The sequence below is a fragment of the Belonocnema kinseyi genome, chromosome 2 (assembly GCF_010883055.1).
Source record: "Belonocnema kinseyi isolate 2016_QV_RU_SX_M_011 chromosome 2, B_treatae_v1, whole genome shotgun sequence".
Classification (NCBI taxonomy): Eukaryota; Metazoa; Arthropoda; class Insecta; order Hymenoptera; family Cynipidae; genus Belonocnema; species Belonocnema kinseyi.
In genome coordinates this window covers 89,898,301-89,903,151 of record NC_046658.1, presented here as the reverse complement: position 1 = coordinate 89,903,151, position 4,851 = coordinate 89,898,301, and the positions used below count along the sequence as shown (strand labels likewise).

At 34.8% G+C, this 4,851-nt stretch overlaps 1 long non-coding RNA gene across 1 annotated transcript; it reads left to right on the top strand.

Annotated features, from left to right (window-relative positions):
• Positions 1-3,197: 3,197 nt before the first annotated feature.
• On the top strand, positions 3,198-4,555 carry LOC117182334. Its single transcript, XR_004468299.1, has 3 exons — positions 3,198-3,268; positions 4,078-4,170; positions 4,451-4,555. It is a non-coding gene; the product is annotated as an uncharacterized LOC117182334 (long non-coding RNA).
• Positions 4,556-4,851: the final 296 nt, after the last annotated feature.

The window sequence follows — 4,851 nt, the reverse complement described above, 5'->3', positions numbered from 1 at the left end:
AATAAAGCTAAAATGGCAATACATAATTCTATATTTGTACCGACTGTACTATACGGTAGCGAGACATGGACTTATCAAGAATAAGATAAGAGTAAAATTAACACAACTGACATGAGATTCATGCGCATAATAAGCGGGAAACATGGGAAAGAAATCGGTTAAGATGGTTCGGACATGTTGAGAGAATGTCAAATGAACGACTAACGAAACAAGTGTATCAAGGTAAAGTAAATGGCAACGTGCCCAGAGGTAGACCGCGAAAAGAATGGTTAGAATGTGTGAAAGAGACCCTACTTAGAAGAGACATAAGAAGCCACAGAAACACGAGAGCCTGCATGAAAAAATGCATGGACATAAAAGAAGCTAGAGAAGTATGCCAGGACAGGAAAGTATGGCGGAAAATAGTTAATAAAAAGAGTGTCAGTAGAGTGAACGACGCCTGAAACAAAGACCTTGGCTATTAATGGACCCAAGTGGGGAACCTTACATGACGGCTTCGTGAGGTTCTTCGCTTGGGGTGATTGCTAGAGAGATTAATCAGCAACCTGGGTCGGAGCAGTGTTGTGGAACGAAAGTGTTATTTACTTAAATAGCACGAGAATTCTGGATCAATCTGAAAAATCTCTATCCCATCCACACACTACTCCTTTCCCCTGCCGAGTGAGTCACGCCTACCCCGAAAGGGAAATGGCTTAATGGTGTAATAATAATAATTATAACGTACATGGATGAAGGACCTCACCCCCTCTACCATGACAAATCGTAACAAATTCTCTAGACCCCTCCTGCCACCCGTGTAGAAATTCAAATAGGGAACTGGTCTGGTTCCCGACCATTCGACCCCGCTTAAAGTCGGGGGCTAGTCGAGTCATCTGTCTAGCCCCCGACTGTAGCGTCACGGTACATTAGTCGGGGCTAGTCAGGTGACCCGCCTTATCCTAGTCGGGGCCTGATCGGGTACTAGTAGAGGTCGTATGATAATACATACGCGCGAAATATTAACCAAACTCCCCAAAATTTGTGGAACATTCCCTAAAAGTTTGTCAAAATACTTATTATTTACGGAAATCTCCATGAACTTTTTTGAAATATTTAAAAGTGCTCAAATTTACCCAAGATTCAATTGGGAACATATCCTACGCCTAAAAATGCATAAAATCATGCAACTAAAATTCCCCAAAATTTGTGGAATATTAATTTAAAATAATAACTTCAGCTGGAACGCAGCAATGAAAGAGGTTCGCTCTGAAGGAATTTCCACGTTCGTCACGGTAGTTTCTGCTCCAGGTAATTGTACTTCGTTACGTATGGGCTGCTGTCTTCAACGCTCGAGGCGACATTTCTGTTGCGCGAGAGGCGGCACCAGTCCAGAACCGTAAGACTCAAATGAAGGTGGTAGCGAAATCTGAACTGTACCGTGAATAATAGTTTTATTACTAGGATACTGCTCTTCACTGATTAATCAAAAACTTTTTCTTTTTCCAATTTCGACTACATGCACGATTATACTTTATTTACATATGGCAAACCTCCCAGATAAATTAAAAAATAAGCATCTGTAGAAATTTAGAGTCTAATGACTTTCGGCAGACATTTCACCTACATCTATATGTATCTTTTCCAATATGGATTTTCTTAAAATTCCATACAAAGGTATTTATAAATGTTTTTATAAAAATTTGATTTTTTAGATATTACTTCATTTGATAAGACCTCGCCGAAAACTCAAACATATGAATAACCCGACTAGAGCCCCACTAGCACCCGCCCAGAGCCTGAAGATTACTTGCACTGAAATTAGTGAACAAAAGGGCCCGACTAGCCCTTAATCAACCACTGACTAGGCCCCGACTGAAATTTGGCAACAAAAGGCCCAACTAGTCCCCGATTTGTCCCCGACTGGGTACTTTGTCAAAATTAATAACCCGACTAACTCCCGATTAGCACCCGTCTTGTAATAGGGCCAAATGAGGTTATTTCCACACGGGTAGTTGGTTAATAATAATTCTTTAGAAAAGATTAGATTATTAGGACAGTGTACCAGAAGATAGCAGTTATTGTTTAATTTAGAAATATTATATAGAGTAAAGTACAGTGTGTTTGTTTTCAAACAGTTCAACCTAGTTTTCTTTGGTCAGATCTAGTGAAGATTCGTAAAAAATACATATTTTATTTCTAGCTTAAAGGATTCCTAGATGAGTTTGACTTATTTATTCCCAAATCTCGTTACACGCAGTCACTTTGAGCTTAATGCGTAAATACGGGATATTGGTGGAGGTTGTGTCATCTATTTACAAGTTTCACAAAAATGTCGTATCATTGTTTTTTAGGTTTCCCATTTCTATAACCATCTTTCAATAAACGTAGTTTTCCGCTATCAAAATCGGAAAGCTTTCGAACATTCGAATTTCTGACTTTTGGCTAATATTTACAGATGCACCTTTCTGTAAATGAATTTGATCAAATTTTTATCATTTTAACAGTATTAAGCAAAATTTGACTTATGTATTCATAGAGGTCAAATCAAAAATGGTTAAAGGCAATTTTGTATGCCTTTTTAAAAGCAGCAACAATTCATTCGCTTGACTTCTATTCGAATCTCGTCTTGTTAGGTTTGAATTTTACGTTTCTAATAGTCATTTTGAAGATTAAAAGAAAAAAATTACTATTGCCAAAAAAAATTTCAAGGAAATTTAGTATATCTTTTTAAAAGCAATGATAATTCTTTTTCTTTATTTATTTGCGTATCACGTGTTTTGCTTGGTAAAAAGGATCCTGTACAAGGAACTGGTTATAATTGGTCAACGTTCTTTTGATACTTTTTTTCTAAAATCGAAAAGCTTTCTTTCCTTGCGCTTTATCTTCTTATCATATCTGATTTTAATTGTTTGGGTATTAAACAAATTATATTCAAAAGTCGAAAGTGGGATCAAAGCCAGTCGGGGAAGTGGTGATAGGTGGTATTGCGATAGGTTTGAAAGCACTGTATTATATTTATCTCTGGATAGGCATGCACGTGTTCCCATATTAAAAAATTTATATTGAAAAGTCGGTAGTGGGATTAGAGTAAGTGGGGGGAATTAGCGACAGGTGGTAACGGAATAGACATGAGGGTTACTGTATTATATTTATCATGTGGGGTATAAATACGACAGTTTCAAAGCACTTTCTCATCATTTTCTGAATACTTGGATCCAGAAAAGCTTTGGTTAACTTGTTAAATTCTTTATCATGAGGGAAGCAGTTATATTCTCGTTTCTACTACTAGGTAAGTGATATTTACAAAAAAAGACAAAGAAATAGATCTGATTCAGTTAAGTTCAGACTTAAATGAATTTATCAGAACTGTGAAATACCTTATGGGATAAAGAAATCAATAGTGAATATGTTTTGCATAAATTTCATTCCGATCCACGAAAGCATAATATACATGTTTAATACTTTTAACTTTCTAGTTTTATATACACCGAAAAAATGGATGTTTAAATGTAGATGTTCAAAGGGTTAGATTATAATACCTAATATGCAGAAATTCATGCCAAACATTTGCTATCTTTTTTAGACGTTAGGCTTGAAAATATTGATATGTTAAACTGGAGCGCATTCAGATGTTAAAACCGGCCGCGTGAATGCGCATCGCATCTTAGAATTTCACGACTATCTTTCAAGGCTATCATCTGATCGACATTGCAAACACTTTATCTGATTTTCTTTCGTGTGCGAACGTTAAAGTTTAATTTTAAATTCGCAAATGAGTTATCAGTTAATTTCTTGGATGACCATAAATAAGTAAGCTCCTCCAAGATTTACAGCTTTTATTTGACATAACCATACATGTAACAACTAGAATATTTCAGTTATGCATTTTGGATGTTAGAGAGTAATATATCACTTTTTAAGATCAAAAAATGCCTAATTTAAACATCTAGATTGTTGTTCCATAGTTAAACATAAAATATTTTAACCCTGAATATCTAGAAGATACGTTTCAACATCCATTTTTCTGCATGTACTCTGGCAAAAATTTGAGGGATAGCTAATATAAAAATTATATACGAATACATTTTATTTTTCCAGTTTTTGCAACTTTATTGACGAGCTGCTTTGCAGTCAAAGGCAAACCTGTTGGCAGTTCCCCTAGCTGCACTAAAAATGGCGATCCACTATTATGTACGGATATCTGATAATCACGCATGAATTGGTTGTTTGATAATTTGTTAAAAAAATCTAAGAAAAACTTACAATTGTTTTCTCATCAAGTGGAAGTTTTGTAAAGATTGTGGCCTTGAAACATCTTTTGTTTTTATTTGAGCCGCTCTAAAAGAGATGAAGATTAGAATAACAATACACAAGGAACAAGCATTCATTCTCCGGGAATTAAAAAATACTTTTCTTTGATATTCTCCATATTTTTCTAAGATATTAATAAATGATCTCATTTATTTCACAGGTAGTCCCGGTTCGGGTCCCGGTCGCTAGAGATTGTGAGATCCCTCCAGCACTGATATGGATAGGTATTATGTTGACGGAGGTGAAGAAACTTGTTTACAAGTTTATTTAATGCTTAAATAAAAATGAAAATGTTACAAAATAGCATTTCTTTTACTAAATATTCCTAATTTTCACGTTTTCTATTTCCTTTAACTTGTTTGATTAATATATACTGCTTTAAATATGAATTAATATATTTTAATTAAGCAGTTAGTAGAATTTTATTAAAGCCAATTGTTGAAAAATGTTTTTTTATTCATACAGAATACGTTTATTATGAATGTCACAACTCGAAAGCAAAATTTAGTTTTATACTTTTTAATTAAGAAATTGATTTCAAATCGTAGATTTCAAATTATT